The sequence below is a fragment of the Meriones unguiculatus genome, chromosome 11 (genome assembly GCF_030254825.1).
Source record: "Meriones unguiculatus strain TT.TT164.6M chromosome 11, Bangor_MerUng_6.1, whole genome shotgun sequence".
NCBI classification, from domain to species: Eukaryota; Metazoa; Chordata; class Mammalia; order Rodentia; family Muridae; genus Meriones; species Meriones unguiculatus.
The window spans coordinates 11,810,803-11,831,361 of record NC_083359.1 but is presented as its reverse complement, the minus strand read 5'-3'; the positions used below and the strand labels follow the sequence as shown (position 1 = coordinate 11,831,361).

Genomic DNA, 20,559 nt, shown 5'->3' with positions numbered 1-20,559 from the left:
TCCAGCTGCAGCCTGATTGGACAATTCCACTCCGTCGGCGGCTAGGACACGCCCCCAAAGCCTTGAGTGACAAGTAATCCAACCCCTGACAGAGAGACTCTAAGGGACGGTTTTGTCCCCACTCTAGCAATGGTTCTGACAGGACACTCTTGACCTGTAGAAGACATAGCCATGGGTTTAATATATGTGCTATTCACAACTGAACATCCCTAATATGACAATTATTTTTAAATTTTATTCTGGATACTTTAAGACAGTGATTCACGTAGCTTGCCTCAGGTTCAGGACAACCTTGAACCCTTGATCTGCCTTCCTCCATCTTTCGAAAGCTAGGAGGACACTTGTGCCAATATGCAGGTTATGCAGCATTAGGAACCCAGCTAAGAGCTTCCTGCATGCTAGGCGAGGACTCTGCCGACTGAGCCACAGCCCTGATTTTTTTTTTTTTTTTACGTCATATTCTTCCTAGCTGGAGGAGTGAGACGGCTATTCTTGGTTGTCAACTTGGCTACATCTGGAATCAACTAAAACCTAAGTAGATGAGCATGCTTGTGAGGGATTTCTTTCTTGACTGGATCCTTTGAAGACCCATCCTAAATCTGGGCCACACTTTGGGGGCAGCCTATGCAAATGGACATGGGCGAAGGAAGCTTTTGCTTTTTGCCTGCTTGTCTTTACTCTCACTAGCAGGTCCATCTATACTGCTGTCAAAGCATTACTTCACTGGCATTAGACTCTACTTCTTGGGGACTCCAGTGTATACTGAAGACCGACTGAGACATCCAGCTGTTGGAGGACAGCTATTGTCCAACTAGCTGGACCACAGCCTGTAAAGCATTCTAATAAATTGTATATACTATCTGTTCTGTTCCTCTAGAGAACCCTGACTAATACAAGGGCATAGCCTGAGCTTTGAAATGGAAGACAGTCCTCTAGGACAGCAATGGCTAATAGAAATTAATGAAGGGCCACGACTGTAATTTTACATTTTCTAGAAACCACATTAAAAATTTTAAAGGAAGAGGTAAAGTTCATGGATGGTGGTGATGGAGAGCTTGGTGGCTGATCCTCAGCTCTAAAACAAACTAAAGAATATAAAAACTGACACACAGACCTGAGTAAAATTCCTTGTATTTTCTATAACACAATGCTGCAACATATATATATATATATATATATATATATATATAATGTGCATTTTGACTTTTATTACAAAGTACTTGATTTGGATAGGTATGGCCTCAGAGGCTCATGGGTTTGAATGCTTGGCCCATGGGAAAGGTAACTATTAGGAGGTGTGGCCTTGTTGGAGTAGGTGTGGCCTTGTTGGAGTAGGTGTGGCCTTGTTGGAGGAAATGTGTCATTGTGGAGGAAGGCTTTGAGGTCTCACATGCACAAGCTATGCCCAGTGAAAAAGAAACAGACTTCTGCTGCCTTCAGATGAGACTGTAGAAGTGTCAGCTCCTCCAGCAATGGTGCATGGTCCAGCACAGCTCTGTGCTTGGACCACGTTCCAGCAGAAGAGAATCAAAAGTTTAAGGTCATTCGTGGGCATGTAGCAAGTTCAAGGCCAGCCTGGGAGTCACCATATCTTAGAAAGGGTGGGATGGTGTTTAGGAAGGAGAAGAGAAAGAGAACTCACAGAGAGCATGGCCTTTGGGCTGTAAGGCACTTGGCGATTAGAATGTCCATACGACTTTCAAGTATGCTCAGTCTATTCATGTCCCTAAGCCTTCATGCGTGTGTGTGTGTGTGTGTGTGTGTGTGTTTTACACATTTTTAAAAGATTATTTATTATTTATACAGCATTATGTCTGCATGTATGCCTATGTATCAGAAGAGGGCAACAGATCTCACTATAGATGGTTATGAGCCACCACGTGGCTGCTGGGAATTGAACTCAGGACCTTTGGATGAACAGCCAGTGTTCTTAACTTCTGAGCCATCTTTCCAGTCACCATTTATTTATTTTTTATTCTTTTAAACCCAGAAAAAATTGTGTTTTTTTTAAGAGTTCATTTATTTATTTTATGGATGTTGGTGCTTTGTCTGCATGTACACCTGCACACCACGCCAGAAGAGAACCTCAGATCCCATTACAGATGGTTGTGAGCCACCATGTGGTCGCTGGGAATTGAACTCAGGACCTCTGGAAGAGCAGCCAGTGCTCCTAACCACTCAGCCATCTCTCCAGCCCCCGTGTGTGTGTGTGTGTGTGTGTGTGTGTGTGTGCTTACAGCCCATGCATTCAGAGCAGGGAGGCCAGAAGAGGACCTTGGGGCCCCTGGAACTGAAATTTGAACCACTTGGGAACTGTACAATGTGCATGCTGGGAACTGAACCCAGGTCCTCTGCAAGAGCAGCAAGTGCTCTTAACCTCTGAGCCATTTCTCCAGCCACTCTCTCTGTTTTTAACAAATTCAACTGTGCTTCATCTGGGCCCTTTCTTCCTCAAAGCCATGGATCCTGGTTTTGCCTGGGTGGAAATCTCTGTCACAGCTGCACCTGGTGGCATATGCCTTTAATCCCAGAATTTGGGATGTAGAGGCAGGTGGATCTCTGTGAGTTCAAGACAATCCTGGTGTATATAATGTGTTCCAGGCCAAAACTACATAGTAAGACTATGTCTAAAACAGAGAGAGAGACGGAGAGAGAGAGAGAGAGTGGAAGAAGGAGAAAAGAAAGAAAGGTTTCTCTCTAGTTTATAAAGAAATATTTTGCTATATGATGTGTTTGAGGTTATCTATTTTTATACTTACATACATTTGATTTTTTCACTGTTCGTGGTTGACCAAAGGGACTAAACATTCTGAAGTAAATACTGTTTTAAACAATTCCATTATTTTACTAGCATTTGAGGCCTGACTTTTTTGAGCATAAACATACAAACAAACTCTACTGCACACTTTGGAACATTGAGTTGCTGGAGAAAAGAGCCTGGTGATTATCTGTCTAGAAGCCCCTTCCCCAGGCACAGACCTACCCTTGATGCTGGGTTTGACCAATGACCTTTCTGCACTGATCCCAGCTGTTGCATGGCTGTTGTTGGCCTGGCTCTGGTGACCAAAGGCTGGGACACACCTGCACTCACTCTCAGGCTCCACAGGGATAAGCAGCAAGAGCCACAAGGAGCTGACTGCGGATGCCAGTCTGGGCTTTGTAAAGAGGTGCCCCTTCTTTACTTCACCCCATACCACCAGCACCAATGATGCCCTCTGCTTCTACACCCTGCTAACTCCCACCCCTCCAGAGCAGGGAATAGCACATGGCCCTTCACTGCCAGACCAGCCTGTACACAACAGAATTCCTGCCTGTGAGTCTGCTCCTGCCTGTCCATATCCAGGTCCAGTGCCTGGTCACACTGTACGCAGCTCCTGCTTAGGCCAGCTCTAGGCCCAAAGAAGAAGAATGGCAGTGTAGTTGCAGGCTACTGTTTCTCTCGCATCTGTGCAGTTGGGGGAATTTCAGGAGTCTGAATTCCACCTCACGCTACAGTTCTGAGTCTTCTTTTGCACATCAGTTATACAGGAATTCAACTGTCCACTGGCTCACTCATTCTTACACTGTGCCTTCCACTGGGTCTGAGTAAAATGGTCAGTGCTGTGGGAGGCAGACCAGACAGTGGAAACACACGGTCCCACGGCCACCAGGGAAAAGGTGATGCTCTTCCCAAAGTGAACATCACGTGAGCGGGGTCTTCAGTGCAGCTACAAATGATGGGCTTAGGTACTAACATGTCCAAGTTGAAAATACCATAAAACTAAACACGTGCTAACTGCACTTGTTTGGATGCTCAGACCTTAGCACTCCTCGGTCCAAAAGAATAAGGCTAAGCGTGCCGAAGTGCACGACTACCACAGCCTACAGCCCAGCTACAGAGCACACTGTAAGGGTGTAATCATCTCAGAAGACACATGGGTTGGCTGGGGGGTTATGGCTCTTGACACTGCCCATCACAGAGAGAGCGAAGGGAGGGAGAAAGAGCACATAAGGCTAGCCTGGGGAAAGAAAAGGCAAAATTTCAGTAGTTTCTTATTTGTGCTGACCAAAAGAGCCAATTCTAGCAAAATTAGAACATAAATTCAGGTTTTCTGAGGGCAGCACTTCCACCTCACAGGAGGGGGGTCAGTGAAGTCACCATGCTGAGCGAGAGAGAAAAGCTGGGGGGTGAGCAGACAGAGAAAGCAAGGTGCACAGGGCACGAGGCGGGGGGTGGGAGGGGATGCAGAAAGAGGTAGGGAATCAAATAGTCTGGATTATATAGTGAAGAGCCTCTGCAGGAGATGAAGCTCAGCCCCTGGGCGGGAAAGTTCAGGATGGAGGGCTAGGTGCGCCAGCCATGCCCTAGAACAGGCAGGGACTGCTATGCTGACCTTCCCAAGGAACCATCCTCCCACCAGCTCTGAGACACAGACTCGAGCTCTGTTACAGGGGCAGCCCCTCTCGGCACATAGGCCTGCTCGACCAGGAAGGCCTGCACTAGCTGCTTAGGGAAAGGGCCCAATGGCCTCGGCAGGCCTGTCCCCTTACCTGCACAGGTGTCAGTCCTTGAGGTAGAGGCAGCCCCGCAGAGGGGAGCAGCCTCCTTGGTTGTACTCCTTCCAGTAGCTGATATAGTCACGGAAGGGCATGTGCTCCTTGGGGTTTGAGTTGTATTCCCGCACTCCACAGTTAGCAACCGGTACAACCACGTCTCCTGCAGAGAGAGGGTCCGCACAGAAGGGGCAGAGTCACACATGCGGTTCACCCACTTCGGCTCCGGGCGCCCCTGGCCGAATTACCGAGATTCTACTCGTCTGTCCGGCCCCGGACGCCCTCCCATCCCGGGGTCCATGCCTCCGTCTGCGCCCTCCTACCATACTTGCGCAGCAGGTACTCGAAGTCAGGCTTTCCCTCCGGCGTCACCCAGCGCCGCCGGCTGCCCCAGGCCTCGGTGAAGGCGCTGGAAAACACGCAGGGCAGGTTAGGCAGCAGGAAGCCCTTGACGAAGTCGGCGTAGGAGAAGGCGTCTGGAGCCCGAATGAAGGTCACCCTGCTGGGTGCGGGCCCGTCACCGCCGGGGACTCTGCCGGCGAGGCTCCGGTAGTGCCGCTCGGCAAAGGTGCGCGTCTCCCGATCCATCCACCGGCGACCCTGACACCGGAGGCCTATTCCCAGAGTGGAGGCCGAGAACCCCCTTAAAACCAGTTGGGAGCAGAAACCGGAATTCCAGAAGGAATTCAAGCCCTGGCGCCCCGGAATGTTCAAGTGTTCCCCTAAGGCGCGGGACCACCCTCCTGCGGAGGCGCAGAAGAACTCGATAAGTGGCAGATGAGCTTCCCAGCTACTGGCATCCTCGTTTGGTGGTCCAGTGCCAGTGCCTCAAGTGAGCGGCGTGCTAACACACCGATAGGAAGTACTCGTGCCCGCTGGCAAACAGAAGGTGAACCCGAGTCCCAAACCTCAAAGGGTGACGTGGTCCTGAGGTTCATCTAGAGAGGTATGCATTGGGAAGATGGAAGGGTAGAAGAAGCAGGAGGCAGATGAGTATTCGATCTAACTTGCCCCTTGTGGACCTCACTGTGACTCTTGTGGTCAAAGTGTGGACCTCGGTTGAGGCTGGGTCATGGCAGAGATGACAGCTCATAGAGGAATTTAAGTGGAGAGAAACCTTCCTTCATACCAGAACTCAGGGTGCACTCTGTAACCCCGCCATTGGGGATGCAGAGATAGAAAGATCCGGAGCTTCTAGTTCAACATGAATCACAAAGCAAGACTTGTCTCAAAAAGAAAAATAGCCGGGGTTACAATAACAACAGTAAAAAACTCAAACTCATCCAAAATCCCAGCTACATTAGATAATACCACTTTTAGTATTGAGCCTGTTTTTCCAGGAATACATCCGACTACACATTTTATTCCTCCCTACCTGTCTCTAAAGTTCTCTTGTTTCTTTTCCTGCATTGACAGTATGTTAAGTTTGGAAACATCGTTTTAGATCTTTAATGTACATCCTGGCATAGAATTCTTAAAGTTCTTTGGTAACATGAGCTGATAAAGGCCATTTTGCATGCTAATGAGCCCAACACCATTCACTAACCACTAGGGTAGATTCCAGGGGGATCTGGTCACTGAAAGACCTGAGCAGGATCAGAGGATGGGGACTTTGAGCCCAGCCCTCAGCTTCTAGGGCCGAAGGGTGAGTGGGTCATCATGGCCAGTGTCTAATCAGTTATGCCCAGGGAGTAGAATGTCCATAACATCTCTAGAAGACTCATCCAGGGGATCCTGGAGGTTGTGCCACAGGAGAGCGTGGGTGGGTCACCTCATCTAGACATCTTGCATCTTTTTATAACCCTGTAATCTATTTGTAATAAGGTAGTAAAGCCAGTAAGTTAGTGTTTCTCTGAATAATATGAGCTTCTAGGGAATGCAAGTCAAGGAGGGATTGCTGGGACCCTGATTGCTAGGTGCTGGTCATCAGAAAGAGGGCTGACACAGCTGGCCTGCATCTACACTGAAGTTCTGATATCTTGGGGGATTGACCCTCCAGCCTTGGGATTTGATGTGATCTCCAGGCAGACATTGTCAGAGCTGAACTGAATTCAAGGATGTTCTTCATCTGTCCAGTGCTCAGGACCCCTTTAGGGCCCCAGAACTCTGCGCTGACTATGATGTGAGAATAGAGGTAAATCATGTAGCTTGTTTATCCCTAAAAGTGTGAAACCCAAAGAGTAATTGCTTTCTGAGTTGTGTATCTGAGGTCAATGTCCCTGAGGAAGAGGTCAGGGCCAGCAGATATATCTGCTGTCAAGATCTCTGGGGCAGCCCAGCCCCTAACCCAGATACTGGAACATGAGCTCCTGTGGCCTCTTTGGTTAGTGCTGTAATTCTGTTCTTCACATGATGGCTGGCCTCTGGGCATCAAGTATGTGAGGCCTGGAGAGAGGCCCGGAGCACAGGTGTGTGCCCATGAAGTTGCCCCTCCTGCCCCCAGCTGGGAACTGCAGTGATGCACATCCTCAGCCACACACAGACCTATGGAAACTGCGCATCCTGAGCAGAGCCACCCCAGAAGCAAACAGGAAAGGGTTGGAGCTGGCTCCCTGGAGGAGAAGAGGTGGAAACAGGATGGTCTCATCCCCTTCTGAACACCTAGAGCAAGCCCTGCAGCTAGACTGTGGTGTTTGGTTGAAACCTCCTCAGACAGCATGGCTGAGCCTCCCAGGGTGGGGATGGGAACTTCTGAGGGAGTGGAAAGAGGGTCTGCTACAGAGCAGGGGACAGGTAGTGGAAAAAGCCAGTCTTGCCGCCCCCGCTCAGACACACTGTCCCACTGTTCTCCCTCTCAGCCTTCTAGTGGAGGTGTGCAAGGTTGCGTGTTCTGTTCCTTTGGAAATTAGCTAAAAGTAGGCTGTTTACATGCTACTGAGGTTTTCTCAAGGGCACATGTGAGATGGAAATGCTGAAAGAGACCCATTATGCCAATTGCAGTGTGTTAGGAGTCACAGTCGAGTGACGTGGGTCTTTTCCCCAAGAATGTCATTTATGTGAATTGGCTTGACACCCAAGGGTGGCCTGCCATGCCTTCCCACAGTAATTGTGCCTCTCACTGGCAGGGTCCCCTCAGGGCTACTGCTCTGTCCCTGTCCTGCTGGAGGCAAGTTACAGCCTTACAAGACAGAGGCCACACAAAGAATTCAGGATCAGAGCATCCCTGGAGCACACACTCGGCATGTGTGCCCATGGAGTGCCCAAGGTGAGCTTCTCAAAGGTCACCTTTGGCGTACAGTTCGAGTTACCTTTGGAAAGCTCTCTGGGAGTGTTGCACTTGGTGGCTGGCATTTAGGAGGGGCAAAGGGGCTCTGTAAGTAGATGCTTTAAGACAGAAAAGCAATTCAGAGTCAGGACAGCGATGGGCCTTGAGACAGGGATGGGAAGGAAGGGGCAGCAGAAAGACGCTCAGAGCCCCATTAGAGTGGGGGTGCTTGGGCTTTCCACTGAGTATGTTAGCAGGGATGCTTTTTCTGATCTGTTTTGCATCCCCCACTCTTCCAGAACTCAGGGCCTCCCATGAGCCAAGGAAGTGCTTTAACCCCCTCCTCCCACCCCCCGGAACTTCTATGAAGAAGAGCTTTTAGCAGAAGCATGACATCTTAGAATTCTGTTTCCTGACTGGTTGGTGGTGAATACACTGAAGGGCGGGATGAAGTGAGCAGGTCCTGAAGGAGCTGTGACAATAAAGGATGACCCCCTCACAGAGAGTGGTGTCACTGTGGAGAGCTGGCAGTGCCAAGTGGGGGTCACAGCCTGTGCCCCAAGCCAGGTCTAAAAAGAGCCCAATAACAGTGGCAAGCAGAAAAGGGGGAGTTATTCAGTATGGCCACCTCGGGAAGAGGGAAAAAGATCTGGTGAACCCCCAAGTCCTGAAGTGAGGTTCAATAGAAGGCCAAAGATTTGCATATCTAAGCAGTATAGGTGTAGTCCCTCCATTAGCCCTTCCTGGTGTGGACTTCATTCTTACCCTGTGAGGTGTTCTAACAAGTTATTAGAATTCCATGAAGTCTCTTTCTGGAAGACAGGTCCCCCTCTGGCTGGTGCCTTTTCTTTCTCCCAGCTTGAGATTTCTGGGGAAATTCCCATTTCTTTGGGGTCCATTGTTTTAATACTCTGATAGTCAGATTGAGAGACACAATTGTGTCTTTAAAATATCTTCATTTCTACCAGGCCTGTTGGACCAGGATGTGTTTAAGAGTCTGAGGACAAGAGGGATCCAGAGAGACTCTTAGTTCCAACAAAGCTTTTGTTAAAAAAAGAACCACAGAGCCAGGGCTTAGTACCCAACAGATGACCAAACAAGGAGCTGGTGGTGGGGCTGGGCACATGGAGATGCCTGTAAGGTGTGTCAGAAAGATGCCCGGCAGGCAACCAGAAGTCTGAGGGGAAGCCCTGAGAGCTCCTGGACTTGATAGGTGTGATTGGTGAAGCCAGCCATGCCATGGTACTCTTCCACCTTTGTGTCTCATGGTGGGCGCAGTGAGTGGGAAGGAGGATGGCAATGAGGGGTGGGGTGTATATGTTTTCACTTGTTGCTGTTGTGTGCTTTTCTGAGACAGGGTTTCCCTCTGTGTGATCGTGTCTGTCCTGGAACTCAGTCTGTAGAGGAGGCTGGCCTTGAACTCACAGAGATCTTCCTTCCTGTGGAGTGCTGGGATTAAAGGTATCAACCACCACTACCAGTTTACTTAGGAGACTTACAATAGGTTTGGGAACTGATGAAGTTGTCAAGGGCAATTCCTGGAAGGAAGTTGTGTCTGAACTACAGTGAGGTGGAGAGGTTGGACCACTGCCAGGAGCTAGTTACCTTGTCTCAGGCCCATTCCTTGTCCACCTCTGTGTTAGTAATAGCCTATGACTAATAGATTGAAGACCTTGGCATCTGTTACCTTCGAAAACCACCAGCGTCTACCACACCATTACCAACAGAGAACATCTGAGGCCTGTAAAAAGATTTGTCCATCTTGCTGTAGCCGCCTCTCAGGACAATCTACTGACACATCATTTACACTTCACTCGATTTTTTTCATTCTGTAAAGCTATAAAACTACATGAAAGTGCTTCCACTCTGGAACATGGAATTTGTGGTATCCTAAATCTGTGTGATGGACCATGTTCACTCAAAATGGCTCCAGAAGAAACATCTGCTATTGTATCTGAGGTGAGAGCTGAGCTTCCTGTGTTGTCAGAGGAAATGGGATTAGCTACATGTAGCCCGTGTCCAGTTGCCAGAATTTTGTAGATGAGGTTCACTGGCCCAGCCACGGCCCGGTTAAGTGTTACCTGTGGTTGTTAGTGACAGTGACTAAGGCTCATGGCTCCTAGGCCTAAAGCGCTGACCTCATGCCCCTCACAGCAGGTTCATAGGCCTGGAGCAAAGGAGAGTGAAATCAGTGATGCTGAGGAGTAGGGACTGGGTGGGGATCCCTGGGAAGGGTCTGGCTTCAAGGGAGCAAGAGCCCCTTCTTGAGGACTTGGCAGAAACTCTGTAGGTCTGAACAAGTGGGAAGGTCACGGGGTCTAAGCACGCACGGGCGGCTTCTGCTGCCTGGGTGGGCATGGTTTTCTCTTTCTGCCCTTCCACTCAATATCTGTTTATTTTGGCTTTCTGGAAAAGACATCCTGGAAGTCTGTGGTAGGAAAAGTTGTGGCCGCATGTTTCTCCTTTGAAATTTGTCAAACAGGGGTACAGTTCTTGTCCTCCTTGTCTGTGATGTCATAGTGACAAGTGCTTGTTGTTCCTCCCCTCAACTTTTGGTTTTCTGTCCTTTTCTCTTGGACTCTAGGAATGACTTAGAGCTGGTATTGATCTGGGGGCTTTTAGTCATTTTACCAGAGGGTAAACAGGGTCCAGAAAATGAGGTGATTTTTCCCAAGTCATAAAGCTGTGGTGGAGCTGGAGGAGTGGCAGCTGGACTCACAGTGAGCTTCCTCTGTTGCTGCTAGGCGCGGTTTTCTGGGGAATGTGCGGATACTATCTCTGCCCACTCATGGAGTAATTCCCAGTGCCCTGCTCAGGAACACCCTTGGGGAGCGGGTGATTGCCCACACATGCTTTTGTGATGTCTATCAGTGCAGTATGCGCTATCTTGTTTCCTCATATGTGACTTCTCCTGGGAAATGAAGCATCTTCTGCTGGCTATCAGCCCCTAGGTAACTTCAGGATGGAATCGGTCATTGAAAATCCAGGGCAGGATCAGAAGATAGGGCATTTAGTCTTACTCTAGGCTGCAAAGAAGGAAGAGGGGTGAAAGTTGGACGGATCACCAATGGCTTAATGGTTGAATCAATCACATCCATGGAACGAAGCCTCCATGGGTAGGCTGCCCCCTAGGTGAGCTTCCAGTAGGTGAACACTCACAAGTTCCAGAGAGGCCAAGGAAGCCGCATTCCTTCTTCACACATGGCCCAGTGCATCTGCATCCATTGTGATACCCTTTATAGTCCAATAGTGAACGTAAGAGTTTTCCTGAGTTCTGTAAGCTAGCTGAGAAAGTGAATCCAATCTGAGGAGACGGTGAACCCTCACCTGTGGTCAGTGGGTCAGATGTAGCCTGGGCTTGAGGTTGGCATCTGCAGTGAAGGCGCCTTAGGAACTGGCTGTCTTCAAGTAGATAAGGTTGCATGGAAGTGGACTAGAGACACCCAGCCAGTGTCCATTTTAGAACCAATTGCTGGATGGTAAGGAGACACCCCCATACCCACACACATGAGTTTGCACACATGATATCAATACAGGAGAAACTGCAGTTTGTCTTTTTCCTTACATGGACCCAGGCATTGAACAGGCTATTGTCTCCCGGTCAGGTCTGGTTGTAGTTGAGCGATGGGAAGCCCCATCTCGCTGGAAAAGGAGACAAGGCTGTGTTTAGATGCTGAGTAGTGCTCAGTCGCGCTCCCTCCCTTGAACACTTACCTTTGCCTTAGAAACCATGGCTGGGCTGAAGGGGTTCCCCTAATTCTGAGAGGTACATGCCAGTATTTCTTAGAACTATTCTTTTGTGTATGAGTGCTTTGCATGTATGTTCACCACCTGAGTGCAGTGCCCCTGGAGGCCTGAAGAGGGCATCAGATTCCCAAGCCCATGAGTTATAGACAGTTGTGAACCACTACATGGGTGCTGAGAATCTAACCTGGGCCCTCGGGAAGAATAGCCAGTGTTCTTAAACAGCAGGGCCATTGCTCCAGGGCGACCAGTGACTTTCAAGGGTTCAGAGGCCATAAGGCATGGTTTGGAGGTGCTCTAGACTGTGACCACGAGTGTTACTGGCACATAGGCAGATCTTTTGCGGCCTGAAGGTATCAGTCCCTTCTCTCTTTAGCTCCAGGCCTTATGGAAGAAGGCTCAGGCAGTTGTTGCCAGGACTCCCTGTGGTTTATCCAAGTAGAAGACACTGCTATGGTGTGTCCTGGTGTGCCAGGGAGGAGCTCATAATGCAGACTTGCCCGCTGAACCCTCCCTCTGAAAGACAAAGCAGCCTTCTGTACAGGAGGAAGTGTCTCCTGCAGCTGAGCAAAGCTCCCTCGCTTTTCCAGTGACATCAGGCTGTAAACTTCCTGGCTGTGTCTCATGGAGCTTTCCTGAGGTGAGCGTGCAGGGTGTTGTGTTTGTGTTTAGCGTGGTGGTTCTCCTTGGTCTGGGCAAGGACAGGTTGCCAGGAGACCTTGCTCAGGCTCCACATAGGACCTGGTTGTCCTCTGCAACTTGGAGTTATCTGTGAAATCCTTTCTTGAAAAATAACTTTTACGTATCTTCTTTTCATTTCTTTGTGATGATGACAGGATTCTCATGGCTAGTCAGGAACTCTTCCAGGAGTGTGCTAGCTGTGGTCATGGAGCTGGCAGAGCTGTGATTTGCTGGGTTGGGAATGACTTGTGAGAGCCATCGACCCATCCTGGGAATTGTGGGCCTGCTCTTGAGGGTGTCATGGAGAAAACTCTAGTATGTGAAGACCTTGAGTTAGGCCAATAGAGAAGTCAGTCATTGTTTTTACCTGTCACTTCCATTTTGTTCATTTTAAATGACACAAATTAAGTATCTTTTCTCCCTTTGTTCCTCTTTCCTGTTATGTCTACTTGTTTGTAAACTCTAACCAGATGCTGAAAGCTAAGACCAGGAGGCAAGTTTTAGGTATGGTGATTCCTTGAGCAGTGGTCCTCAACCTTCCTAAAGCAGTGACTCTTTAATACAGTCCCTCATGATGTTGACCCCTACCATAAAACTCTTTATGCTGCTATTTCATAACTGTGATTTTGCTACTGCTATGAATTGTAATGCAAATATCTGATATGCTGGATATCTGTTATTTGACCAAAAGAGGGTTTTGACCCACAGGTTGAGAATCACTGCCTTTCGTTAGTCTTTTGATAGCCATTCTTACTGGACTGATGCAGCCAGTGGGCAGATTTTGTCATACTTGGCCATTTGTATAATTTATGGAAAATATTAATTCAAAATTTTCATTCTTGTTAGTTGCATTTTTGGTGTTTGAAAGATCATCATATATTTTAGATATTAATATTTTAAGCCTTGTTTGCAAATCTGCCGTGTGAATACTGGGGATTGAGACTTGCCTGTCTGGAAGAGCAGCCAGTGTTCTTAACCACTGAGTCCTCTCTCTAGTCTGAGGGATATTAATTTTTTTTTAATTTGTATGCCTTGATGCCAGATGGTAGTGGTGTACACCTTTAATCCCAGCACTCAGGAGGCAGAGGCAGGTGGAGCTCTGTGACTCTGAGGCCAACCTGATCTACCGAGTGAGTTCCAGGACAGCCAGGGCTACACAGAGAAACCCTGTCTCAAAACAACAACAACAACAACAAATCCATGCGCTGTAAAACACCAAACTTCATGTTTATGCTTTCATATAGTCATATAATGTACCTTTTTTCTTGATGACAGTCGTTTTGGCTGGGATGAGATGAATCTCAGCGTAGTTTTATTTTTCTCTTCTTTCTTCCCCTCCTCTTCCCTCCCCTTGCCTGTCCTCCCACCCCTCCTTTATTTTTTGTTTTTCTGGACACGATTCATGCTTCCCAGGAAGGCCTCACACCGATGAGCTGAGGGTACTCTAGCTTCCCATCCTTGGGTTGCCAGCTCCTAAGTGCTTGGATTACAAGCTGCCACGCCCAGCTTGTCTTGCATTTTCTTCATAGCTAAAGATCTTGGAACTTTTTTTTTCATGTATTTATTGGCCATGCACACTTTTCTAAAAAAAAAAACATTAAAATCATTATTCTTGTGTTTTATTTATTTATTTATTTATTTATTTATTTATTTATTTTGTTACTGTTTGAAGCAAGTTCTCTCTGTGTATACCCGGCTCACCTTCCCAAGTCCCAGGATTGCAGGTGTGTGTCTCTGTACTGGGATGGTGTCCGTTGTATCATGCTGAAAGTTTTTATGTCCCCCTTCATCAGGGGTACAGTTGTGAAGGTTTCATTTGTTGTTGTTGTATCCTTGTGTGGTTTTGCTAATCCTCAACCTCATCAAAAGAATTTAGTGATATTCTTTTTTTTTTTAATGTTTCTTAAATTTGAGAATTAGATTATTTGTTCTCTAAATGCTTTGTGGACTTAAGGTTAAAAAGTCATCATGCCCTTGATTTTTTATTTTTTTTTAAGTAAAAGGTTTCACTATGTGACCTTGTGTGGCCTGAAGCTTGCTATGTCCATGGGAGGCTTTTAACTTCAGTTTTCATTTTATTTCTTGTTACTGGTATGTTCATTTCTTTTTCATTCAGTTTTGTTAGATTGTATTGCTCTAAAAATCTGTGCATTTCTTTTAGGTTTTTCAGTTTGTTAACCATGGACTTTGTTGTAGTAGTTTCTTCATTTTTAAAGAGTAGATTTATTTTCTATTTATTTCCATGTGTGTCTGTCTGTGTGTATGCCACATGAGTACAGTGACTACGGAGGCCAGAAGAGGGCACCAGTTTCTCAGGAAGAGGAGTTACAGGTGGTTTTGACTCCGTGTGAGTGCTGGCAACCAGACTACCCTGGAAAAGCAGTAAGAGCCTTAACCTCTGAGCCACTTCTCTAGCCTGTCATAGTAGGTTCTTTTCTTTTCTTTTCTTTTCTTTTCTTTTCTTTTTTTTAAGACATGGTTCTCTCTGTAGCCCTGGCTGTCCTGGAACTCGCTCTGTAGATCAGGTTGGCTTTGAACTTACGGAGATCCTCCTGCCTCTGCCTCCCCAGTGCAGGGATTAAAGGTGTGCACCACCACGTGTGTTCCAAAGATCAAACTCAGATCTTTATGCTTGGTGACAAGTGCCTTTACCCACTGAGCCATCTCCCCACACCAGTTTTTTCTCCCTGCTTTCATCTGTTACATTTAGGTCCTCACTTTAAAATTAGTTTGGACTGTATAAACAAACTGTAATATAAATGTACATGCACGCCATAGGAAAGGATGGCATGAGAAGGCCTGAGGATTCTGTAGGCAACAAGATTTATTGGCTCATGTCTCAGCCAGTCTCAGAGTGGTTCCCATGAAGAGGGATTCCCAATTTCTGTTACTTTTTTTGTTTGGGTTTTTGTTGGTGGTGGTGTTGTTTCTTTCTTCACGTCTCCAGCCTAGATCTTCAGGAGGTCTCCCCTGGTCAAATCTAATCTTGATTAATTTTTAAGGAATCCATAGCTGTTCTTTTCCTGTTGAAACAAAGGCAAAACCTCTTCCTCGATGAAACACATTTTCTGCCTTAAATTCTGAAGCTAAGACATCCTTAAAATAAAAACACTATTTTATCTCAATGGGTTTTTTCCCCTCATAACAACAGGAAGTAGGACATCTGTCAGTGTAAGAGAACAAGCTGCTATGCTTAGTCCTTTCAAGGGAGGCTCTCCAAACAAGACTGTTTAGGAAAGGGCTGGAGAGATAGCTCAGAGGCTGCTCTTCCAGAGTTCCTGAGTTCAATTCCCAGCAACCACATAGTGGCTCACAACCATCTATAATGAGATCTGGTGCCCTCTTCTGTTGTAAAGGTATACATGCAGACAGAATATTGCATACATAATAAATGAGTGAGAGTGAGAGAGGGATTGTCCAGTAAGGCACAGGCAGAAGAGAATAAAAAAGGTGATCGGGGTTTTCCTAGTAGAGGCAAATGTAAGGAGATGATGCAAGTAGGCATATACAGTGTTAGAGAGGAGCCTTGTGATATGGTGGCCAGATGATAGCTGTCCCAGTGGAGGGAGGACTGAAGGAGGAAGTAATATGTGTGTGTGTGTGTGTGTGTGTGTGTGTGTGTGTGTGTGTGCCTCCCCTGGCCTTGGGCTTTAGGTAGGAGAATTATGATGTCTTAGGAACGTGGCAGCTATCCCAGTGGAGGGAGGACTGAGGAAGGAAATGATGTATGTGTGTGTGCCCATGTATGTGTATGTATGGGGGAGGGAGGCTTTAGATAGGGGTCATTGTAGTGTGTTAGGAATGTGGCAGCTATCCCCGTGGAGAGAGGACTGAGGAAGTGACATGGGCCTACAAGTAAGGTAACTTTCTAAGGAGATCCCTGGGGGTTTTCATGACTTCACTGGACAGGTGGATTCCATAACTCGTGAAGTAATAGGTTCACCGCAAGATAGACATCCATCCAGTGGGTCTTGTTTGGTGGGAGTTCTGCTGACCACCCAGAGCCAGAAGGCCTCGGCTTGTGCACAAGCTGCCTGTGGTTCACAGATATCATCATCATCTTTAGGAAAGCCATAGGTGTGCTTCCTGTTTCCACTCCTGGTCAGTACCCCATCTGCTGCAGGCCAGACTCCCTTATTATAGACGTTGGCATCAGGGATGTCTTTGTAACCACAGTCTTAGCAGCAGCATGCTGGGATTTGATGGAGTTCCTGGGGACCTGTCCCTTGTAAGGGGCATCACAGGACACTTGTATGGGATGAGTGGAGCCCTTGGAGCATGCCAGTGTGTTGTCTGTCTCCTGGGGACTCCCTAGTGTTGAGTGTGCTGGGTGGGAAGCACCATCCTCAGTTCTAGTGCATGGGCGTGCTTTCCAGCTGGCTGGTGTGGTCAGGAAGCTCACATGTACTGAGGTTTAGTGAGGAAGATGGCTTCCAAGTAGGTGGGAGCTCAGTGGTTTTCTTGCCCACAGCTCGGTGGGTGGGTGGGCACCTTGCCCACACCTCCATGTGCTGCAGCCCTCAGCTAGCTTCTATCTTACCACCAGGAGGTGGAAACTGTGCAGGGGAAGGAAGCCTCATCCAGGACCCAGGCCCAGCCTCTTCTGAAGGTGTGCTGTGTGCATGCGGCCACACAGGGGCAGTGTTGAAGCATGGTAAGCTTTGGCTGCTGGGAGTTAAACTTTACACAGGAAGCTCCCCAGAGACTACTGTAGTGAATGCTTCCTGCAGACCACTGAGGCCACCAGTAGCAAGGGCCTGGAGAGCAGGAAGATTGGCCTTGATATCTCAGGGAAGCACAGCTTGATTGCTGCATCCTTCAAGACTTGTGAGCTGAGAATAGATTCAGATTTGCATCGCTGAAGATCTGAAGATGGTGCAGGTCATTATCTCTTATTTGAAGTCACAGGGTAACAGGTGTCTCAGACTCTGACATTCAGATCCTGGAGTCTTTGTGAATAGTAATGAAACTGTTGACATCTGCATGTGAAACTCACTGCTGCTTCATGTCTGCTTGATGCATATAGGCCTAGGGTGGCTTTATACTTTTTCTTTAATGATTTTGTCATTGACAGTTATAGAGTGTCCTGGAATTTGAAGCGTATAACTATGGATTTTAGCATTAGACTTGTTTCTTATATAACCCTGAACCACCAGCCCAGGGATGGGCCACCCACACTAGGCAGGACCCTCCTTCATCAATCACTAATTAAGAAAATATCTTGCAGATCAGTCTTAGGGAGTCGTTTTTCTCAAGTGAGGTTTCCTCCTCGCCAATGACTCTAACTTCTGGCAAGCTGACATAACAACTGGCCCGCACAGCACCCTAGGATGAGGTCCTCAAGAGTGCAAGCACTGTGCTGTGTTTGAGCTCTCACAAGGGGTGTCTGATGATACAGGTACTGCAGTGTGCCTGATGGGGATCTCTGGGCCCAAGGAAAGGGTTTGTGAGGATACAGACATGGGTGACACTGTGAAGCATAGGACTCCTGGGGTGCAAAGACAGGGTCCTCAGGGTTGGCCTGTGCTGAGCTGCTGGCCAGGAAGCTGGTTAGGGAGGGTAGCTTGGCCCTCTTGCACCTGAGGTCTCCATGCCTGAGTGTACCATATGCTACAAAGTCCCTGTGGAAGGGTAGGCGTCTGTGGAAGCACAGCGTCCCCTTTCTCCATCTGTCCTGCCCTTGTGGGTGAAGGAGCATTTTGTTTTCTGACCTGTGAACCAGCTTCTCAGGATTCTCATGCAGCTGCAGCTCCTGTTACAAGGCCATGTGGGCCTCAGAAGAGGGATCTGCCTGGGTCAAGATTGGGCCTGCTCCTCTGAGCTGTATGTCAGAGCTCTGTCTGTGGGGCCCAGTGTCTGTCCCCTTTGCCAGCTGACCTCCCTGAAGACCATCTTCTCCCTGAAGACCTCCTTGCCCTGCAGTCTCACTGCCTTGCTGCAGGAGCTGTTCTTTGTGTTTTTATTAAACAGATCATTAGTGACTACAGAGATAGAAACCGTCCTGCCCAGAGCCACAGTAATTCTTCTCAGGTGTTTCAAAACATGGATCAGCGAGTCAGCAGTCAGCCCAGGAGGTGGCAGAGCTCTGTGGCTTAGGTGGGTCCCAGCTGACCCCACAGCTCGTGGAAAACATCCCAGACGCCATGTGTCTGTGGGTCTTTAGTAACATCCATTAGGAGAGTCTTGTTTCAGCTATCTGTTTGTTGAAGCAGTACCGGTTATTGAAGCTCTTGCAGTCCAGTCAGTCAGGATCTTTGTAGCTTCAGCAAGCCAGGGTCTGTCCTGAGGTTTCAGGCATTGAGAATCCTTCAGTCAGTCTGGCTGTGTCTATAGCTTCTTCTGTCAGCCAGGGTCTCTCCTTTAGTGTCAGTCAGTCAGGTCTCTTCTGGACCTTCAGTCAAAGTCTCCTGTAGCTGGAAGTGTGGAAGCCACAGTCAGCAGCTCTGGAGAGCTGCTTCCTGAATCCAGGCTGCAGCTAAGGATCCCAAGAGGCTCTGAGGTAAGGCCTCAGTGGCACAGGAGTACTGCGGCTTTGCAGTGTGACCATCACAGACAGTGTGTGTGCACAGCTAACAGGCTGAGAGGATCACTGTGCCCCAGATCCCTGAACCAGTCAGCACAGGGCACTGGGACCCCAAATGCAGACAGTGGGGTTCTTTGTGCCCGTGAGTCGGTATCCTTTGCCTCTCACCTGAGACAGCCCTCTTCGTACTGGGCTCTCACTCCAAGCCTACCTACCATGATCCCCTCAGGCTGATGATGGCTGAGCTCGCCTTTTCTGCCATTTGCAGCTTCCAGCCCAGCTAGCTGTGTCCGCTAGTTGTAAAGCAGGGCTGTGCCAGCCAGGAACTCCCATGGACAGAGGAGCTCAGCAGTGAGCCCTGGGAGCCGGGGAGGCTGATAACTACCACCACCACGTCAGCACCTGGCAAATACAAGTCCGTAATCGGTTGGGCTTGTTGCAGTCAGTTTCATTTAGAATGCAGTAGGAAACCGCTGTCCCTGTGATGGGGCCTGACTGCTAATTGGTAGACTTGGTTTACACACTCAAGCATGCAGTGTGTGTGTGTGTGTGTGTGTGTGTGTGTGTGTGTGTGTGTGTGGTGATGGTGTTCACCTCTGCATTCATCTACCAGTCCTGTGGGCTTGTCCTCACCCTGCCCGCCTTCCTCCTCAGGGTGTGGCTGGTTCTCAGCCACCCCTGCCTTTCTCAGGAGGGCTGCCTTTAAGGCTGCTGGAAGAGCTTCAGAGCGAAGGGGCTTTTGTGTTCAGCAGAAGCTCTTGCTCTCCTTCCTGGGGCAGACAGGCTTGTCTTGGTGACTCATCTTTAGGTTCCTGCCCTCAGGCCCGGTGTGAGCTCCCCTGGGTGTGTGTGCCTCCTTTCCCCTCTTCCTCTAGTGTGCAGCAGCGTCCTCCAGGCTGCCCCACCTTGTCTAGCTAAGAGAGGTGTGCAAGCCTCCGGAGGGACTGCCTGTCAAGCTCAGTGCCCTCCAGTGTCCTCCCAGCCTAGTAAATGCCCTTGGCCGCCGCTCTGTCCAGGTGCCCCAGGTGGTAGGGAGGAGCAAGATCAGACTCCAGTCGCAGACCTTTTCTGGGCCTTGGAGTTCTGGTTTGTGGCACATGGCAGCCGCCAGGAGGCACTGCACTGGGCCGGTTGCACCATTCCTGCCAGCTGTCCTGTCTTGGTGCAGGGATCCCCGCAGACAGGTGTGTGTTGGTGTGGGAGAGCTGCAGAGCTGCTCCACTGGCTGAGTCCCACCTGACCACAGGGTGGTGGTTCTGACTCAGGAAGCCTGGGGCTGCCTGTACATGTGGCTCCATTTGGCTCCAGCAGCTGGCCATTTCCTGTGCTCTCTGGAACCACAGTGTTCCGAGGACTAGCTCACTGTCCCACATTTCCTGGTGGCGTGTTACATGTGTGTCTCCCCAGGGTTCACCAGGGTTCTTGCGTTTTGTATGCCACATCTTGAACAAATTGAGCTCTAGAGGACTACAGCCCCTTCTCTGAAGAGATCCTTGCAGAATTAGCCCTGGGGGTTAGCAGCAAACTCACCTTGATGTGTGGCCTTCAGCTCAGTAGGGGCCCAGGCACCAAGGCCATACATGCCCATAGGGACATCCGGACGTGCGCCTCAGACCAAAGCCTGTGGCCGTCTTAAATTGCCCATCTGGTGCTCTGAACGCTTGTGTGTGGTTTGTGCCTCCCGACAGTCTTCACCACTGACCTCAGCTTTCCGTTCCAGCGTCCAGACTGATGGGCTGCGCTTTACACCGGGAGCTGCCCGCAGGAGCCCAGGAGGGTGAGCAGCTGCAGCTGCAGAGGAACTGGCCACTGCTCTCTGAGGGGGAAGCCCAGGAGCTGACACAGGTAGAGAGTCCCCAGTGCCTCAGTGGGC

At 48.9% G+C, this 20,559-nt stretch overlaps 1 pseudogene; it reads right to left on the bottom strand.

Moving 5' to 3' along the window:
* Positions 1-4,526: 4,526 nt before the first annotated feature.
* On the bottom strand, positions 4,527-5,121 carry LOC110541499 (2-oxoglutarate and iron-dependent oxygenase JMJD4-like; annotated as a pseudogene).
* Positions 5,122-20,559: the final 15,438 nt, after the last annotated feature.